The sequence below is a fragment of the Oncorhynchus keta genome, chromosome 30, assembly GCF_023373465.1.
Source record: "Oncorhynchus keta strain PuntledgeMale-10-30-2019 chromosome 30, Oket_V2, whole genome shotgun sequence".
In the NCBI taxonomy this organism is placed as follows: Eukaryota; Metazoa; Chordata; class Actinopteri; order Salmoniformes; family Salmonidae; genus Oncorhynchus; species Oncorhynchus keta.
In genome coordinates, this window is record NC_068450.1 from 3989471 (window position 1) to 4009470 (window position 20000).

Here is a 20000-nt window from a genome sequence, read left to right on the forward strand (position 1 = left end):
TAGTGGTTAGAGTGTAGAGGAGGCAGGTAGCCTAGTGGTTAGAGTGTAGAGGAGGCAGGTAGCCTAGTGGTTAGAGTGTAGAGGTGGCAGGTAGCCTAGTGGTTAGAGTGTAGAGGAGGCAGGTAGCCTAGTGGTTAGAGTGTAGAGGTGGCAGGGTAGCCTAGTGGTTAGAGTGTAGAGGTGGCAGGGTAGCCTAGTGGTTAGAGTGTAGAGGGGGCAGGTAGCCTAGTGGTTAGAGTGTAGAGGTGGCAGGTAGCCTAGTGGTTAGAGTGTAGAGGTGGCAGGTAGCCTAGTGGTTAGAGTGTAGAGGTGGCAGGGTAGCCTAGTGGTTAGAGTGTAGAGGTGGCAGGGTGGCCTAGTGGTTAGAGTGTAGAGGTGGCAGGTAGCCTAGTGGTTAGAGTGTAGAGGCGGCAGGGTGGCCTAGTGGTTAGAGTGTAGAGGTGGCAGGGTGGCCTAGTGGTTAGAGTGTAGAGGTGGCAGGGTGGCCTAGTGGTTAGAGTGTAGAGGTGGCAGGGTGGCCTAGTGGTTAGAGTGTAGAGGTGGCAGGGTGGCCTAGTGGTTAGAGTGTAGAGGTGGCAGGGTGGCCTAGTGGTTAGAGTGTAGAGGTGGCAGGGTAGCCTAGTGGTTAGAGTGTAGAGGTGGCAGGGTAGCCTAGTGGTTAGAATGTAGAGGTGGCAGGTAGCCTAGTGGTTAGAGTGTAGAGGTGGCAGGGTAGCCTAGTGGTTAGAGTGTAGAGGTGGCAGGGTGGCCTAGTGGTTAGAGTGTAGAGGTGGCAGGGTGGCCTAGTGGTTAGAGTGTAGAGGTGGCAGGGTGGCCTAGTGGTTAGAGTGTAGAGGGGGCAGGGTGGCCTAGTGGTTAGAGTGTAGAGGCGGCAGGTAGCCTAGTGGTTAGAGTGTAGAGGCGGCAGGTAGCCTAGTGGTTAGAGTGTAGAGGCGGCAGGGTGGCCTAGTGGTTAGAGTGTAGAGGCGGCAGGTAGCCTAGTGGTTAGAGTGTAGAGGCAGCAGGTAGCCTAGTAGTTAGAGTGTAGAGGCGGCAGGGTGGCCTAGTGGTTAGAGTGTAGAGGTGGCAGGTAGCCTAGTGGTTAGAGTGTAGAGGCGGCAGGTAGCCTAGTGGTTAGAGTGTAGAGGCGGCAGGGTGGCCGAGTGGTTAGAGTGTAGAGGTGGCAGGGTGGCCTAGTGGTTAGAGTGTAGAGGTGGCAGGTAGCCTAGTGGTTAGAGTGTAGAGGCGGCAGGGTGGCCTAGTGGTTAGAGTGTAGAGGTGGCATGGTAGCCTAGTGGTTAGAGTGTAGAGGTGGCATGGTAGCCTAGTGGTTAGAGTGTAGAGGTGGTAGGTAGCCTAGTGGTTAGAGTGTAGAGGTGGTAGGGTAGCCTAGTGGTTAGAGTGTAGAGGTGGTAGGTAGCCTAGTGGTTAGAGTGTAGAGGTGGTAGGTAGCCTAGTGGTTAGAGTGTAGAGGCGGCAGGGTAGCCTAGTGGTTAGAGTGTAGAGGTGGTAGGTAGCCTAGTGGTTAGAGTGTAGAGGCGGCAGGTAGCCTAGCGGTTAGAGTGTAGAGGTGGCAGGTAGCCTAGTGCTTAGAGTGTAGAGGAGGCAGGTAGCCTAGTGGTTAGAGTGTAGAGGTGGCAGGTAGCCTAGTGGTTAGAGTGTAGAGGTGGCAGGTAGCCTAGTGGTTAGAGTGTAGAGGTGGCAGGTAGCCTAGTGGTTAGAGTGTAGAGGTGGCAGGGTAGCCTAGTGGTTAGAGTGTATAGGTGGCAGGTAGCCTAGTGGTTAGAGTGTAGAGGTGGCAGGGTAGCCTAGTGGTTAGAGTGTAGAGGTGGCAGGGTAGCCTAGTGGTTAGAGTGTAGAGGGGGCAAGTAGCCTAGTGGTTAGAGTGTAGAGGAGGCAGGTAGCCTAGTGGTTAGAGTGTAGAGGTGGCAGGTAGCCTAGTGGTTAGAGTGTAGAGGTGGCAGGTAGCCTAGTGGTTAGAGTGTAGAGGTGGCAGGGTAGCCTAGTGGTTAGAGTGTAGAGGGGGCAGGTAGCCTAGTGGTTAGAGTGTAGAGGAGGCAGGTAGCCTAGTGGTTAGAGTGTAGAGGGGGCAGGGAGCCTAGTGGTTAGAGTGTAGAGGTGGCAGGGTAGCCTAGTGGTTAGAGTGTAGAGGTGGCAGGGTGGCCTAGTGGTTAGAGTGTAGAGGTGGCAGGTAGCCTAGTGGTTAGAGTGTAGAGGCGGCAGGGTGGCCTAGTGGTTAGAGTGTAGAGGTGGCAGGGTGGCCTAGTGGTTAGAGTGTAGAGGTGGCAGAGTGGCCTAGTGGTTAGAGTGTATAGGGGGCAGGGTAGCCTAGTGGTTAGAGTGTAGAGGTGGCAGGGTGGCCTAGTGGTTAGAGTGTAGAGGTGGCAGGGTGGCCTAGTGGTTAGAGTGTAGAGGTGGCAGGGTAGCCTAGTGGTTAGAGTGTAGAGGAGGCAGGTAGCCTAGTGGTTAGAGTGTAGAGGAGGCAGGTAGCCTAGTGGTTAGAGTGTAGAGGTGGCAGGTAGCCTAGTGGTTAGAGTGTAGAGGAGGCAGGTAGCCTAGTGGTTAGAGTGTAGAGGTGGCAGGGTAGCCTAGTGGTTAGAGTGTAGAGGAGGCAGGTAGCCTAGTGGTTAGAGTGTAGAGGTGGCAGGTAGCCTAGTGGTTAGAGTGTAGAGGTGGCAGGGTAGCCTAGTGGTTAGAGTGTAGGGGTGGCAGGGTAGCCTAGTGGTTAGAGTGTAGAGGAGGCAGGTAGCCTAGTGGTTAGAGTGTAGAGGTGGCAGGTAGTCTAGTGGTTAGAGTGTAGAGGTGGCAGGTAGCCTAGTGGTTAGAGTGTAGAGGAGGCAGGTAGCCTAGTGGTTAGAGTGTAGAGGTGGCAGGTAGCCTAGTGGTTAGAGTGTAGAGGAGGCAGGTAGCCTAGTGGTTAGAGTGTAGAGGTGGCAGGGTGGCCTAGTGGTTAGAGTGTAGAGGTGGCAGGTAGCCTAGTGGTTAGAGTGTAGAGGGGGCAGGTAGCCTAGTGGTTAGAGTGTAGAGGTGGCAGGTAGCCTAGTGGTTCGAGTGTAGAGGAGGCAGGTAGCCTAGTGGTTAGAGTGTAGAGGAGGCAGGTAGCCTAGTGGTTAGAGTGTAGAGGTGGCAGGTAGCCTAGTGGTTAGAGTGTAGAGGGGGCAGGTAGCCTAGTGGTTAGAGTGTAGAGGTGGCAGGTAGCCTAGTGGTTCGAGTGTAAAGGGGGCAGGTAGCCTAGTGGTTAGAGTGTAGAGGTGGCAGGGTAGCCTAGTGGTTAGAGTGTAGAGGGGGCAGGTAGCCTAGTGGTTAGAGTGTAGAGGTGGCAGGTAGCCTAGTGGTTAGAGTGTAGAGGAGGCAGGTAGCCTAGTGGTTAGAGTGTAGAGGTGGCAGGTAGCCTAGTGGTTAGAGTGTAGAGGAGGCAGGTAGCCTAGTGGTTAGAGTGTAGAGGTGGCAGGTAGCCTAGTGGTTAGAGTGTAGAGGAGGCAGGTAGCCTAGTGGTTAGAGTGTAGAGGTGGCAGGGTGGCCTAGTGGTTAGAGTGTAGAGGTGGCAGGTAGCCTAGTGGTTAGAGTGTAGAGGGGCAGGTAGCCTAGTGGTTAGAGTGTAGAGGTGGCAGGTAGCCTAGTGGTTCGAGTGTAGAGGAGGCAGGTAGCCTAGTGGTTAGAGTGTAGAGGAGGCAGGTAGCCTAGTGGTTAGAGTGTAGAGGTGGCAGGTAGCCTAGTGGTTAGAGTGTAGAGGGGGCAGGTAGCCTAGTGGTTAGAGTGTAGAGGTGGCAGGTAGCCTAGTGGTTCGAGTGTAGAGGGGGCAGGTAGCCTAGTGGTTAGAGTGTAGAGGTGGCAGGGTAGCCTAGTGGTTAGAGTGTAGAGGGGGCAGGTAGCCTAGTGGTTAGAGTGTAGAGGGGGCAGGTAGCCTAGTGGTTAGAGTGTAGAGGTGGCAGGTAGCCTAGTGGTTAGAGTGTAGAGGTGGCAGGTAGCCTAGTGGTTAGAGTGTAGAGGTGGCAGGGTAGCCTAGTGGTTAGAGTGTAGAGGTGGCAGGGTGGCCTAGTGGTTAGAGTGTAGAGGTGGCAGGTAGCCTAGTGGTTAGAGTGTAGAGGCGGCAGGGTGGCCTAGTGGTTAGAGTGTAGAGGTGGCAGGGTGGCCTAGTGGTTAGAGTGTAGAGGTGGCAGAGTGGCCTAGTGGTTAGAGTGTATAGGGGGCAGGGTAGCCTAGTGGTTAGAGTGTAGAGGTGGCAGGGTGGCCTAGTGGTTAGAGTGTAGAGGTGGCAGGGTGGCCTAGTGGTTAGAGTGTAGAGGTGGCAGGGTAGCCTAGTGGTTAGAGTGTAGAGGAGGCAGGTAGCCTAGTGGTTAGAGTGTAGAGGAGGCAGGTAGCCTAGTGGTTAGAGTGTAGAGGTGGCAGGTAGCCTAGTGGTTAGAGTGTAGAGGAGGCAGGTAGCCTAGTGGTTAGAGTGTAGAGGTGGCAGGGTGGCCTAGTGGTTAGAGTGTAGAGGAGGCAGGTAGCCTAGTGGTTAGAGTGTAGAGGTGGCAGGTAGCCTAGTGGTTAGAGTGTAGAGGTGGCAGGGTAGCCTAGTGGTTAGAGTGTAGAGGTGGCAGGGTAGCCTAGTGGTTAGAGTGTAGAGGAGGCAGGTAGCCTAGTGGTTAGAGTGTAGAGGAGGCAGGTAGTCTAGTGGTTAGAGTGTAGAGGAGGCAGGTAGTCTAGTGGTTAGAGTGTAGAGGAGGCAGGTAGCCTAGTGGTTAGAGTGTAGAGGTGGCAGGTAGCCTAGTGGTTAGAGTGTAGAGGAGGCAGGTAGCCTAGTGGTTAGAGTGTAGAGGTGGCAGGGTGGCCTAGTGGTTAGAGTGTAGAGGTGGCAGGTAGCCTAGTGGTTAGAGTGTAGAGGGGGCAGGTAGCCTAGTGGTTAGAGTGTAGAGGTGGCAGGTAGCCTAGTGGTTCGAGTGTAGAGGAGGCAGGTAGCCTAGTGGTTAGAGTGTAGAGGAGGCAGGTAGCCTAGTGGTTAGAGTGTAGAGGTGGCAGGTAGCCTAGTGGTTAGAGTGTAGAGGGGGCAGGTAGCCTAGTGGTTAGAGTGTAGAGGTGGCAGGTAGCCTAGTGGTTCGAGTGTAAAGGGGGCAGGTAGCCTAGTGGTTAGAGTGTAGAGGTGGCAGGGTAGCCTAGTGGTTAGAGTGTAGAGGGGGCAGGTAGCCTAGTGGTTAGAGTGTAGAGGTGGCAGGTAGCCTAGTGGTTAGAGTGTAGAGGAGGCAGGTAGCCTAGTGGTTAGAGTGTAGAGGTGGCAGGTAGCCTAGTGGTTAGAGTGTAGAGGAGGCAGGTAGCCTAGTGGTTAGAGTGTAGAGGTGGCAGGTAGCCTAGTGGTTAGAGTGTAGAGGAGGCAGGTAGCCTAGTGGTTAGAGTGTAGAGGTGGCAGGGTGGCCTAGTGGTTAGAGTGTAGAGGTGGCAGGTAGCCTAGTGGTTAGAGTGTAGAGGGGGCAGGTAGCCTAGTGGTTAGAGTGTAGAGGTGGCAGGTAGCCTAGTGGTTCGAGTGTAGAGGAGGCAGGTAGCCTAGTGGTTAGAGTGTAGAGGAGGCAGGTAGCCTAGTGGTTAGAGTGTAGAGGTGGCAGGTAGCCTAGTGGTTAGAGTGTAGAGGGGGCAGGTAGCCTAGTGGTTAGAGTGTAGAGGTGGCAGGTAGCCTAGTGGTTCGAGTGTAGAGGGGGCAGGTAGCCTAGTGGTTAGAGTGTAGAGGTGGCAGGGTAGCCTAGTGGTTAGAGTGTAGAGGGGGCAGGTAGCCTAGTGGTTAGAGTGTAGAGGTGGCAGGTAGCCTAGTGGTTCGAGTGTAGAGGTGGCAGGTAGCCTAGTGGTTAGAGTGTAGAGGTGGCAGGGTGGCCTAGTGGTTAGAGTGTAGAGGTGGCAGGGTAGCCTAGTGGTTAGAGTGTAGAGGTGGCAGGGTGGCCAAGTGGTTAGAGTGTAGAGGTGGCAGGGTGGCCTAGTGGTTAGAGTGTAGAGGTGGCAGGTAGCCTAGTGGTTAGAGTGTAGAGGTGGCAGGTAGCCTAGTGGTTAGAGTGTAGAGGTGGCAGGGTGGCCTAGTGGTTAGAGTGTAGAGGTGGCAGGGTGGCCTAGTGGTTAGAGTGTAGAGGTGGCAGGGTAGCCTAGTGGTTAGAGTGTAGAGGTGGCAGGGTGGCCTAGTGGTTAGAATGTAGAGGTGGCAGGGTGGCCTAGTGGTTAGAGTGTAGAGGTGGCAGAGTGGCCTAGTGGTTAGAGTGTAGAGGGGGCAGGGTGGCCTAGTGGTTAGAGTGTAGAGGCGGCAGGTAGCCTAGTGGTTAGAGTGTAGAGGCGGCAGGTAGCCTAGTGGTTAGAGTGTAGAGGCGGCAGGGTGGCCTAGTGGTTAGAGTGTAGAGGTGGCAGGTAGCCTAGTGGTTAGAGTGTAGAGGCGGCAGGTAGCCTAGTGGTTAGAGTGTAGAGGTGGCAGGGTGGCCTAGTGGTTAGAGTGTAGAGGTGGCAGGTAGCCTAGTGGTTAGAGTGTAGAGGCGGCAGGTAGCCTAGTGGTTAGAGTGTAGAGGCGGCAGGGTGGCCTAGTGGTTAGAGTGTAGAGGCGGCAGGGTGGCCTAGTGGTTAGAGTGTAGAGGTGGCAGGTAGCCTAGTGGTTAGAGTGTAGAGGCGGCAGGGTGGCCTAGTGGTTAGAGTGTAGAGGCGGCAGGGTGGCCTAGTGGTTAGAGTGTAGAGGTGGCAGGTAGCCTAGTGGTTAGAGTGTAGAGGCGGCAGGGTAGCCTAGTGGTGAGAGTGTAGAGGCGGCAGGGTGGCCTAGTGGTTAGAGTGTAGAGATGGCAGGGTGGCCTAGTGGTTAGAGTGTAGAGGTGGCAGGGTGGCCTAGTGGTTAGAGTGTAGAGGTGGCAGGGTGGCCTAGTGGTTAGAGTGTAGAGGTGGCAGGTAGCCTCTACACTCTAACCACTAGGCCACCTGAAACCCCACCTCTTTAAGGAATACCTAGGATAGGATAAGTAATCCTTCTCACCCCCTAAAAGATTTAGATGCACTATTGTAAAGTGGCTGTTCCACTGGATGTCTTAAGGTGAATGCACCAATTTGTAAGTCGCTCTGGATAAGAGCGTCTGCTAACTGACTTAAATGTAATGGAAATGTAGCCTAGTGGTTAGAGTGTAGAGGTGGCAGGGTGGCCTAGTGGTTAGAGTGTAGAGGCGGCAGGTAGCCTAGTGGTTAGAGTGTAGAGGCGGCAGGGTGGCCTAGTGGTTAATATATATATAATATATAATATATATATGCCATTTAGCTGACGCTTTTATCCAAAGCGACTTACAGTCATGTGTGCATACATTCTACGTATGGGTGGTCCCGGGAATCGAACCCACTACCCTGGCGTTACAAGCGCCATGCTCTACCAACTGAGCCACAGAAGGACCACAGGGTGGCCTAGTGGTTAGAGTGTAGAGGCGGCAGGTAGCCTAGTGGTTAGAGTGTAGAGGCGGCAGGGTGGCCTAGTGGTTAGAGTGTAGAGGCGGCAGGTAGCCTAGTGGTTAGAGTGTAGAGGTGGCAGGGTGGCCTAGTGGTTAGAGTGTAGAGGCGGCAGGTAGCCTAGTGGTTAGAGTGTAGAGGCTGCAGGTAACTTAGTGGTTAGAGCGTTGGACTAGTAACCGGAAGGTTGCAAGTTCAAATGCCCGAGCTGACAAGGTTCAAATCTGTTGTTCTGCCCCTGAACGAGGCAGTTAACCTACTGTTCCTAGGCCGTCATTGAAAATAAGAATTTGTTCTTAACTGACTTACCTAGTTAAATAAAGGTAAAATAAATGTATTTTAATGAACAGAGAAGAAAGGTTAAGACTGAGCTGAGGTGATATAACCTTTGACCCCTAGACTTTAGGCTGATACACAGTATGTCCCCACTAACTTCCATTACTTCAGACCAATGGACTGCGTCCCAAATGCACCTTATTCTCTACTGCATATAGCACTCTACATTTAACCACGACCCATAGAGAGTCCCATAGGGCTCTGGCCAAAAGTAGTGCACTACGTCTGTCTGTCTGTCTGTCTGGCTGTTTGCCTGTCTGCCTGCCTGCCTGCCTTCCTTCCTTCCTTCCTTCCTTCCTTCCTTCCTTCCTTCCTTCCTTCCTTCCTTCCTTCCTTCCTTCCTTCCTTCCTTCCTTCCTTCCTTCCTTCCTTCCTTCCTTCCTTCCTTCCTTCCTTCCTTCCTTCCTTCCTTCCTTCCTGCCTGCCTGCCTGCCTGCCTGCCTGCCTGCCTGTCTCTCTGTCTGCCTGCATGTCTGTCTGTCTGTCTGTCTGTCTGTCTGTCTGTCTGTCTGTCTGTCTGTCTGTCTGTCTGTCTGTCTGTCTCTCTGCCTGTCTGCCAATGTGCTATTTGAGACTTAGATCCGTTTCTGTGTTCGTGATGAAGGAGAGGTGAAACGACTTGAGAGGTTTTCATCGTATTGCTTTCACCTACTGAGACCTTTCTGTGTCATATTATTGTTGGTGCTACAGAGGGAATGACAGCAGCTAATAGCATATAGCTAACCTCCGTCCTATCCCTCCCTCCCTCCCTCCCTCCCTCCCTCCCTCCCTCCCTCCCTCCCTCCCTCCCTCCCTCCCTCCCTCCCTCCCTCCCTCCCTCCCTCCCTCCCTCCCTCCCTCCATCTCTATTCCTCGATCCCTACATATCTCCATCCCTCCATCTCTTCATCCCACCATCCCTCCATCCCTTCCTCCCTCCCTTCATCCCTCTATCCCTCCATCTCTCTATCCCTCCATCTCTCCATCCCTCCATCCCTCCATCCCTCCATCCCTCCTTCCCTCATCCTATCCCTCCATCCCTCCTTCCCTCATCCTATCCCTCCATCCCTCCATCCCTCCATCCCTCCATCCCTCCGTCTCTCCATCCCTCCATATCTCCATCCATCCAACCATCCCTCACTCCCTCCATCTCTCCATCCCTCCATCCCTCCATCCCTCCATCCCTCCTTCCCTCATCCTATCCCTCCATCCCTCCATCCCTCCTTCCCTCATCCTATCCCTCCATCCCTCCATCCCTCCTTCCCTCATCCTATCCCTCCATCCCTTCATCCCATCCCTCCATCCCTCCGTCTCTCCATCCCTCCATCCTTCCATCCCTCCCTCCCTTCAATCTCTCCATCATTCCATCCCTTCATCCTTCCATTCCTCCATTCCTTCATCCCTCATCCTATCCCTCCATCCCTTCATCCCTCATCCTATCCCTCCATCCCTCCGTCTCTCCATCCCGTCATCCCTCATCCTATCACTCCATCCCCCGTCTCCCCATCCCTCCGTCCCTTCATCCCTCATCCTATCCCTCCATTCCTCTATCCCTCCATCTCTCCATCCCTCCATCCCTTCATCCCTCCATCCATCCCTTCATCCCCCCCTCCATCCATTCATCCACCCCTCCCTTCATCCCTCCATCACTCTCTCCATTCCTTCATCCCTCCATCTCTCCCTCCATCCCTTCATCTCTCTCTCCCTCCATTCCTCCATTTCTCCCTCCATCCCTTCATCTCTCTCTCTCCCTCCATCCCTCCATTCCTCTATCCCTCCATCCCTTCATCCCTCCAACCCTCCATCCATCCCTCCCTCCCTCCCTCCCTCCCTCCCTCCATCACTCCATCTATCTCCAGGAGTAGCACTTCCACTTATTGTTTTCTCTACATTGTTCCAGATATGGTCTGAGAAATCAACTGCTTAGATTGAGCTATTATTGGGTTGATGTGAAAGAGAGATCAATTACTGTCAGTAGCTTGTAGAGGAAATAGCTAAATGCATTTGTTTTTGAGAGGTGACCACGGCAAGGTCATAGCAAAACCTTAACCCGTACATGTCAGCCTGTCTATCTGTCTATGAAGGTACTAAAACCTTAACCTTGTATCCATTTACAAAGCTTTTAAAAACCTCCGCCAGGGCCAAGTACCAGACTGTATGATCTTTCTGAAGGCTACTCTTATTAGTGAATAATCCCCCATCCAGACTAGTTCTGGAGAGGGAGGTAAGCTGCTTACCGCTTCCTGTACCTAGGGCCCCAGAATGTACTGCTTCCTGCACATAGGGCCCCAGAACATACTGCTTCCTGTACCTAGGGCCCCAGAACGTACTGCTTCCTGTACCTAGGGCCCCAGAACGTACTGCTTCCTGTAACTAGGGCCCCAGAACGCACTGCTTCCTGTACCTAGGGCCCCAGAACATACTGCTTCCTGTAACTAGGGCCCCAGAATGTACTGCTTCCTGTAACTAGGGCCCCAGAACGTACTGCTTCCTGTACCTAGGGCCCCAGAACGTACTGCTTCCTGTACCTAGGGCCCCAGAACGTACTGCTTCCTGTACCTAGGGCCCCAGAACATACTGCTTCCTGTACCTAGGGCCCCAGAACGTACTGCTTCCTGTACCTAGGGCCCCAGAACGTACTGCTTCCTGTACCTAGGGCCCCAGAACGTACTGCTTCCTGTACCTAGGGCCCCAGAAAGTACTGCTTCCTGTAACTAGGGCCCCAGAACGTACTGCTTCCTGTACCTAGGGCCCCAGAATGTACTGCACATAGGGCCCCAGAACGTACTGCTTCCTGTACCTAGGGCCCCAGAACGTACTGCTTCCTGTACCTAGGGCCCCAGAACGTACTGCACATAGGGCCCCAGAACATACTGCTTCCTGTACCTAGGGCCCCAGAACGTACTGCTTCCTGTACCTAGGGCCCCAGAACGTACTGCTTCCTGTACCTAGGGCCCCAGAAAGTACTGCTTCCTGTACCTAGGGCCCCAGAATGTACTGCTTCCTGTACCTAGGGCCCCAGAACGTACTGCTTCCTATACCTAGGGCCCCAGAAAGTACTGCTTCCTGTAACTAGGGCCCCAGAACGTACTGCTTCCTGTACCTAGGGCCCCAGAACATACTGCTTCCTGTAACTAGGGCCCCAGAACGTACTGCTTCCTGTACCTAGGGCCCCAGAAAGTACTGCTTCCTGTAACTAGGGCCCCAGAACGTACTGCTTCCTGTACCTAGGGCCCCAGAACGTACTGCTTCCTGTACCTAGGGCCCCAGAACTTACTGTTTCCTGTACCTAGGGCCCCAGAACGTACTGCTTCCTGTACCTAGGGCCCCAGAACGTACTGCTTCCTGTACCTAGGGCCCCAGAATGTACTGCTTCCTGTACCTAGGGCCCCAGAACGTATTGCTTCCTGTACCTAGGGCCCCAGAACGTACTGCTTCCTGTACCTCCCATCTCTCCAGAGCTGCTATAGTCTCCCATATCTCCAGAGCTGCTAGAGTCTCCCACCTCTCCAGAGCTGCTAGAGTCTCCCATCTCTCCAGAGCTGCTAGAGTCTCCCATCTCTCCAGAGCTGCTAGAGTCTCCCATCTCTCCAGAGCTGATAGAGTCTCCCGCCTGTCCAGAGCTGCTAGAGTCTCCCGCATGTCCAGAGCTGCAAGAGTCCCCCGCCTGTCCAGAGCTGCTAGAGTCTCCCATCTCTCCAGAGCTGATAGAGTCTCCCGCCTGTCCAGAGCTGCTAGAGTCTCCCATCTGTCCAGAGCTGCTAGAGTCTCCCATCTCTCCAGAGCTGCAAGAGTCTCCCATCTCGCCAGAGCTGCTAGAGTCTCCCATCTGTCCAGAGCTGCTAGAGTCTCCCATCTGTCCAGAGCTGCTAGAGTCTCCTGCCTGTCCAGAGCTGTTAGAGTCTCCCATCTGTCCAGAGCTGCTAGAGTCTCCCATCTCTCCAGAGCTGCTAGAGTCTCCCATCTCTCCAGAGCTGCTAGAGTCTCCCATCTCTCCAGAGCTGCTAGAGTCTCCCATCTCTCCAGAGCTGCTAGAGTCTCCCATCTCTCCAGAGCTGCTAGAGTCTCCCATCTCGCCAGAGCTGCTAGAGTCTCCCATCTGTCCAGAGCTGCTAGAGTCTCCCATCTGTCCAGAGCTGCTAGAGTCTCCCATCTGTCCAGAGCTGCTAGAGTCTCCCATCTCTCCAGAGCTGCTAGAGTCTCCCATCTCTCCAGAGCTGCTAGAGTCTCCCATCTCTCCAGAGCTGCTAGAGTCTCCCATCTCTCCAGAGCTGCTAGAGTCTCCCATCTCTCCAGAGCTGCTAGAGTCTCCCATCTCTCCAGAGCTGCTAGAGTCTCCCATCTCTCCAGAGCTGCTAGAGTCTCCCATCTCGCCAGAGCTGCTAGAGTCTCCCATCTGTCCAGAGCTGCTAGAGTCTCCCATCTGTCCAGAGCTGCTAGAGTCTCCCATCTGTCCAGAGCTGCTAGAGTCTCCCATCTCTCCAGAGCTGCAAGAGTCTCCCATCTCGCCAGAGCTGCTAGAGTCTCCCATCTGTCCAGAGCTGCTAGAGTCTCCCATCTGTCCAGAGCTGCTAGAGTCTCCCGCCTGTCCAGAGCTGTTAGAGTCTCCCATCTGTCCAGAGCTGCTAGAGTCTCCCATCTCTCCAGAGCTGCTAGAGTCTCCCATCTCTCCAGAGCTGCTAGAGTCTCCCATCTCTCCAGAGCTGCTAGAGTCTCCCATCTCTCCAGAGCTGCTAGAGTCTCCCATCTCTCCAGAGCTGCAAGAGTCTCCCATCTCGCCAGAGCTGCTAGAGTCTCCCATCTGTCCAGAGCTGCTAGAGTCTCCCATCTGTCCAGAGCTGCTAGAGTCTCCCATCTCTCCAGAGCTGCTAGAGTCTCCCATCTCTCCAGAGCTGCTAGAGTCTCCCATCTCTCCAGAGCTGCTAGAGTCTCCCATCTCTCCAGAGCTGCTAGAGTCTCCCATCTCTCCAGAGCTGCTAGAGTCTCCCATCTCTCCAGAGCTGCTAGAGTCTCCCATCTGTCCAGAGCTGCTAGAGTCTCCCATCTCTCCAGAGCTGCAAGAGTCTCCCGTCTCGCCAGAGCTGCTAGAGTCTCCCGTCTCGCCAGAGCTGCTAGAGTCTCCCATCTGTCCAGAGCTGCTAGAATCTCCCATATGTCCAGAGCTGCTAGAGTCTCCCATCTGTCCAGAGCTGCTAGAGTCTCCCATCTCTCCAGAGCTGCTAGAGTCACCAGTCAGAACACACACTGTTTATGTAAATAAGTTTCCCTTACACCTATAAGACAATATCACCTTTTACAAAGTGCTTCAATGGGAAGTACTTCCATCCGCCAGAATCAATTGTCTTGAAAAGGTGCATATATGTCTGCATCAATACCTCAACCGTTCCTCAGCTCCAGTTTTTGATCAGAATGGAGCCGAGCTATAGCTACTGAAACAGAGTGAGGTGATTCACCACTGTCGTCAGAGTCTCCCTGTGTGGTGATTCACCACTGTCCTCAGAGAGTCTCCCTGTGTGATCCCTCCCCACTGTCCTCGGAGAGTCTCCCTGTGTGATCCCTCCCCACTGTCCTCAGAGAGTCTCCCTGTGTGGTGATTCACCACTGTCCTCAGAGAGTCTCCCTGTGTGGTGATTCACCACTGTCCTCAGAGAGTCTCCCTGTGTCATCCCTCCCCACTGTCCTCAGAGAGTCTCCCTGTGTGATCCCTCCCCACTGTCCTCAGAGAGTCTCCCTGTGTGGTGATTCACCACTGTCCTCAGAGAGTCTCCCTGTGTCATCCCTCCCCACTGTCCTCAGAGAGTCTCCCTGTGTGATCCCTCCCCACTGTCCTCAGAGAGTCTCCCTGTGTGATCCCTCCCCACTGTCCTCAGAGAGTCTCCCTGTGTCATCCCTCCCCACTGTCCTCAGAGAGTCTCCCTGTGTGATCCCTCCCCACTGTCCTCAGAGAGTCTCCCTGTGTGGTGATTCACCACTGTCCTCAGAGAGTCTCCCTGTGTGGTGATTCACCACTGTCCTCAGAGAGTATCCCTGTGTCATCCCTCCCCACTGTCCTCAGAGAGTCTCCCTGTGTGATCCCTCCCCACTGTCCTCAGAGAGTCTCCCTGTGTCATCCCTCCCCACTGTCCTCAGAGAGTCTCCCTGTGTCATCCCTCCCCACTGTCCTCAGAGAGTCTCCCTGTGTGGTGATTCACCACTGTCCTCAGAGAGACTCCCTGTGTCATCCCTCCCCACTGTCCTTAGAGAGTCTCCCTGTGTCATCCCTCCCCACTGTCCTCAGAGAGTCTCCCTGTGTCATCCCTCCCCACTGTCCTCAGAGAGTCTCCCTGTGTCATCCCCTTCCACTGTCCTCAGAGAGTCTCCCTGTGTGATCCCTCCCCACTGTCCTCAGAGAGTCTCCCTGTGTCATCCCTCCCCACTGTCCTCAGAGAGTCTCCCTGTGTCATCCCTCCCCACTGTCCTCAGAGAGTCTCCCTGTGTGATCCCTCCCCACTGTCCTCAGAGAGTCTCCCTGTGTGATCCCTCCTGACTGTCGTCTTAGAGTCTCCCTGTGTGGTCCCTCCTGACTGTCGTCTTAGAGTCTCCCTGTGTCATCCCTCCCCACTGTCCTCAGAGAGTCTCCCTGTGTGATCCCTCCTCACTGTCCTCAGAGAGTCTCCCTGTGTGGTCCCTCCTGACTTTCGTCTTAGAGTCTCCCTGTGTGATCCCTCCCCACTGTCCTCAGAGAGTCTCCCTGTGTCATCCCTCGCCACTGTCCTCAGAGAGTCTCCCTGTGTGGTGATTCACCACTGTCCTCAGAGAGTCTCCCTGTGTGGTCCCTCCTGACTGTCGTCTTAGAGTCTCCCTGTGTGGTGATTCACCACTGTCCTCAGAGAGTCTCCCTGTGTGATCCCTCCCCACTGTCCTCAGAGAGTCTCCCTGTGTGATCCCTCCTGACTGTCGTCTTAGAGTCTCCCTGTGTGATCCCCTTCCACTGTCCTCAGAGAGTCTCCCTGTGTGGTCCCTCCTGACTGTCGTCTTAGAGTCTCCCTGTGTGATCCCTCCTGACTGTCGTCTTAGAGTCTCCCTGTGTGATCCCTCCTGACTGTCGTCTTAGAGTCTCCCTGTGTGATCCCTCCTGACTGTCCTCAGAGAGTCTCCCTGTGTGATCCCTCCTGACTGTCGTCTTAGAGTCTCCCTGTGTGATCCCTCCTGACTGTCGTCTTAGAGTCTCCCTGTGTGGTGATTCACCACTGTCCTCAGAGAGTCTCCCTGTGTGATCCCTCCTGACTGTCGTCTTAGAGTCTCCCTGTGTGGTGATTCACCACTGTCCTCAGAGAGTCTCCCTGTGTGATCCCTCCTGACTGTCGTCTTAGAGTCTCCCTGTGTGATCCCTCCTGACTGTCGTCTTAGAGTCTCCCTGTGTGATCCCTCCTGACTGTCGTCTTAGAGTCTCCCTGTGTGATCCCTCCTGACTGTCGTCTTAGAGTCTCCCTGTGTGATCCCTCCTGACTGTCGTCTTAGAGTCTCCCTGTGTGATCCCTCCTGACTGTCATCTTAGAGTCTCTACGAGCAGAATAAGAGCCATTAATCTATTTAAACAACCGTAGAACTGAATTAAAGTATTTCCTCGTTCTCCATGGTAAATTTACTGACACGTTGAATGAAGGAAAACTAATGTTGATGCAGACTTCTCTTATTTGATTTGTTTCTAATTTATGTCATCAACTGTATTTAAAATGATAATTGTCTGATATGGTCATTTCCTTGGACAGTCTATTTTTCATGTCTAACTAAGTAAAGTAAATGGTGATTTACCAATGTAATTTATATTTTTATCGAATAAAAATGTAGGCTATAAAATATTTATAATTGCATATAGAGTGCCTTGCAAAAGTATTCATCCCCCTCATCCCCATTTTACTATTTTGTTGCATTACAACCTGTAATTTAAATGGATTTTCATTTGGATTTCATGTAATGGACAAAATAGTCCAAATTGGTGAAGTGAAATGAAAAAAGATAACTTCTAAAAATTCTAAAAAATAAAAAAAGGAAAAGTTTCATATGTGGTGGGTATTCAGCTATGAGTGGGTCCATATGGGTCCATGTGGGTCCATATGTATTCAGCCTCTCTCCTCTCAACCAATTACCTTCAGAAGTCACACCATTTGTTAAATAAAGTCCACCTGTGTGCAATCTAAGTGTCACATGATCTCAGTATATTTACACACCTGTCCTGAAAGGCCCCAGAGTCTGCAACACCACTAAGCAAGGGGCAACACCAAGCAAGCGACACCATGAACACCAAGGAGCTCTCCAAACAGGTCAGGGACAAAGTTGTGGAGAAGTACAGATCAGTGTTGGGTTATAACAAAATATCTGAAACTTTTAAACATCCCACAGAGCACCATTAAATCCATTATTAAAAAATGGAAAGAATATGGCACCACAACAAACCTGCTAAGAGAGGGCCGCCCACCAAAACTCACGGACCTGACGAGGAGGGGCATTAATCAGAGAGGCAAAAAAGAGACCAAAGATAACCCTGAAGGAGCTGCAAAACTCCGTAGAGGAGATTGAAGTATCTGTCCATAGGGCCACTTTAAGCCATACACTCCACACAGCTGGGCTTTACGGAAGAGTGGCCAGAAAAAAAGCTATTGCTTAAAGAAAATAATAAGCAAGCACATTTCGTGTTCGCCAAAAGGCCTAGAGACTCTCCAAACATATGGACGAAGGTACTCGGGGTGATGCAAGCATTTTGGCCATCAAGGAAAACACTATGTCTGGCGCAAACCCAACACCTCTCATCACCCCGAGAATACCATCCCCACAGTGAAGCATGGTGGTGGCAGCATCATGCTGTGGGGATGTTTTTCATCGTCAGGGACTGGGAAACTGGTCAGAATTGAAGGAATGATCGATGGCACTAAATACAGGGAAATTATTGAGGGAAACCTGTTTCAGTCTTCCAGGGATTTGAGACTGGGGCGGAGGTTCACCTTCCAGCAGGACAATAACCCTACTCATACTGCTAAAGCAACACTTGAGTGGTTTAAGGGGAAACATTTAAATGTCTTGGCCTAGTCAAAACCCAAACCTCAATCCAATTGAGAGTCTGTGGTATGACTTAAGATTGCTGTAGAGCAGCGGAACCCATCCAACTTGAAGGATCTGGAGCAGTTTTGCCTTGAAGAATGGGTGAAAATCCCAGAGGCTAGAAGTGCCAAGCTTATAGAGACATTCCCCAAGAGACTTGCAGCTGTAATTGCTGCAAAAGGTGGCTCTACAAAGTATTGACTTTGAGGGAGTGAATAGTTATGCACGCTGAAGTTTTTTTCTCTTATTTCTTGTTTGTTTCACAAGAAAAAATATTTTGCATCTTCAAAGTGGTAGGCATGTTACGTAAATCAAATGACATTAACCACCCCCAAAAAAATATGTTTTATTTCCAAGTTGTAAGGCAACAAAACAGAAGTTTGCCTTGAAGAATGGGAAAAAAATCACAGTGGCTGGCTGTGCCAAGAGACAAACCCCAAGAGACATGCAGCTGTAGTTGCTGCAAAAGGTGGCTCTATGAAGTATTGACTTTGGGGGAGGTGAATAATTATGCACACTTAAGTTTTCAGTTTTTTTTTATCTTATTTCTCGTTTGTTTCACCCCAAAAATGATTTTGCATCTTCAAAGTGGTAGACATGTTGTGTAAATCAAATGATACAAACGCCCCAAAAATACATTTTAATTCCAGTTAAAAAGGGGGGTTAATTCTTTCGCAAACCACCTTATTCTATTGTTTTTGCGTTTAAGGTGAAACGTTTTAATGAAATATAGGCCTACTGTCACGTGTGCTCCCTCTCCAGCCTCTAGGTCACCAGGCTGCTTGTTTATGACGCACACCTGTTACGCGCATAATGACACTCCTGGACTACACCCCCCCCTTGATTACCTGCCCTTTATATGTCATTCATCAGCCTTATGGTTCCGATGCTCCTGATAGGTCGATATTTCATTAGGGGCGGGAGTAGAGAATCTAGAGTAGCTGTCTGGTAACATCATCACTTGACACGGTACCAAGAGATCAACTGATCACTTGACCCGGAGAGAACATCTGATCAGTTAACCTGGTAGAAACAAGAGATCAACTGATCACTTGACCCGGAGAGAACATCTGATCAGTTAACCTGGTAGAAACAAGAGATCAACTGATCACTTGACCCGGAGAGAACATCTGATCAGTTAACCTGGTAAAAACAAGAGATCAACTGATCACTTGACCCGGAGAGAACATCTGATCAGTTAACCTGGTAAAAACAAGAGAACATCTGATCACTTGACCCGGAGAGAACATCTGATCAGTTAACCTGGTAGAAACAAGAGATCAACTGATCACTTGACCCGGAGAGAACATCTGATCAGTTAACCTGGTAAAAACAAGAGATCAACTGATCACTTGACCCGGAGAGAACATCTGATCAGTTAACCTGGTAGAAACAAGAGATCAACTGATCACTTGACCCGGAGAGAACATCTGATCAGTTAACCTGGTAGAAACAAGAGATCAACTGATCACTTGACCCGGAGAGAACATCTGATCAGTTAACCTGGTAAAAACAAGAGATCAACTGATCACTTGACCCGGAGAGAACATCTGATCAGTTAACCTGGTAAAAACAAGAGATCAACTGATCACTTGACCCGGAGAGAACATCTGATCAGTTAACCTGGTAAAAACAAGAGATCATCTGATCACTTGACCCGGAGAGAACATCTGATCAGTTAACCTGGTAGAAACAAGAGATCAACTGATCACTTGACCCGGAGAGAACATCTGATCAGTTAACCCGGAGAGAACATCTGGTAAAAACAAGAGATCAACTGATCTGATGGTTTAGCCTTGTGGGTTTTTCGTTGCAACAGAGAGGACGAAGCAAAGAGAGAGTTTTCCCGCCAATCTCTGGCCACAATCAGCCCAGTGCGCTTTTCTACGTGTTGATTTTGGAGCGATGTTTTTGTCAGGGCGGAGACATGAGCATATGGTCATTATATGGACAGATATCGGGATGCAAAGCAAGCTCAAGTTCAACCCACAGGTGAATGTACTCTCCTTTTAGGACACTCTTAGAAAAAAGGCTTCCCGAAATAGTTCTTCGGTTCTCCCCATAGGAAAACCCTTTTGGGTTCCAAGAAGAGCCCTCTGGGGGAAATTGTTCTACATGGACAGGGTTAATAGGGTTCTACCTGGAACCAAAAGGGTTCTACCTGGAACCAAAAGGGTTCTACTTGGAACCAAAAGGGTTCTACTTGGAACCAAGAAGGATTCCTCAAAGGGTTCTCTCATGGGGACAGCCGAAGAACCGTTTTAGGTTCCGGATAACATAATTGTTTCTAAGAGTGTAGAGTTGTAAGAAATCCAGCAGTAACCTGCACATTATCTTCTCTTTGCAATCGAGCCATTGATTATTCCTTTGTCGTACTGATGGACCGCAGGTTATAATTTATAGACATTTGAGTGCAAGTCATCCCTCACTCCTCTCCTCCTCCTCTTCTCTCTCATCCCTCGCACATCTCCTCCTACTCTCCTCTCTCATCCCTCACTCCTCTCCTCCTCCTCTCCTCTCTCATCCCTCACTCCTCTCCTCCTCCTCTCCTCTCTCATCCCTCCGAGGACAGGCAGGTGGCTGGGAGCTAATGAAATCACACCTTTTACCATTACTGTCTCTCAAAACGGTTCCCTCGCTCTGCCTCTCCCTCTCTCTCTCCCTCTCTCTATCTCCCTCTCTCTCTCTCTCTCTCTCTCTCTCTCTCTCTCTCTCTCTCTCTCTCTCTCTCTCTCTCTCTCTCTCTCTCTACCTCTCTCTCTCTCTCTCTACCTCTCTCTCTATCTACCTCTATCTACCTCTCCCTCTCTCTCTCTCTCTCTCTCTCTACCTCTCTCTCACTCTCTCTCTCTCTCTCTCTACCTCTCTCTCTCTACCTCTCTCTCTCTCTGTCTCTCGATCTCTCTCTCTCTCTCTTCTGTCTCTCGATCTCTCTCTCTCTGTCTCTCTCTCTGTCTCTCTCTCTCTCTCTCTCTCTCTCTCTCTCTCTCTCTCTCTCTCTCTCTCTCTAGCGGCCACAGAGGCCAGCCGACAAACACATGCGGTCTCGGCTGCTCTCTCAATTCAAATCAAGTGGTTTTATTGGCATGGGAAACATCACGGGCAATGACATCTGCTAAACACGTGACCATTAAAATATACTGCTGCTGTGATTCCACACTGTGGTATTTCACCCAGTAGATATGTGAGTTTATCAAAATTGG

At 51.6% G+C, this 20000-nt stretch overlaps 1 long non-coding RNA gene across 10 annotated transcripts in view; it reads left to right on the top strand.

Annotated features, from left to right (window-relative positions):
* The window catches only part of LOC127913827 (uncharacterized), an 8217-nt gene extending 553 nt beyond the window's left edge, over positions 1 to 7664 (top strand). The window contains exons 1-6 of one of the 10 annotated variants that reach the window (XR_008086867.1): positions 1 to 220; positions 3206 to 3270; positions 3783 to 3943; positions 4596 to 5012; positions 5077 to 5141; positions 5655 to 5743. The exon at positions 1 to 220 is cut by the window's left edge and continues 553 nt beyond it. This is a non-coding gene — a long non-coding RNA (uncharacterized LOC127913827). Of the gene's footprint in view, positions 221 to 1759; positions 2009 to 3205; positions 3271 to 3782; positions 3944 to 4595; positions 5013 to 5076; positions 5618 to 5654; positions 5744 to 6235; positions 6269 to 7130; positions 7164 to 7382; positions 7416 to 7447; positions 7481 to 7512 lie in introns of those variants that run through there. The other 9 variants (XR_008086865.1, XR_008086866.1, XR_008086873.1 and 6 more) reach the window with 9 other exon arrangements.
* The last annotated feature ends 12336 nt before the right edge of the window (positions 7665 to 20000 follow it).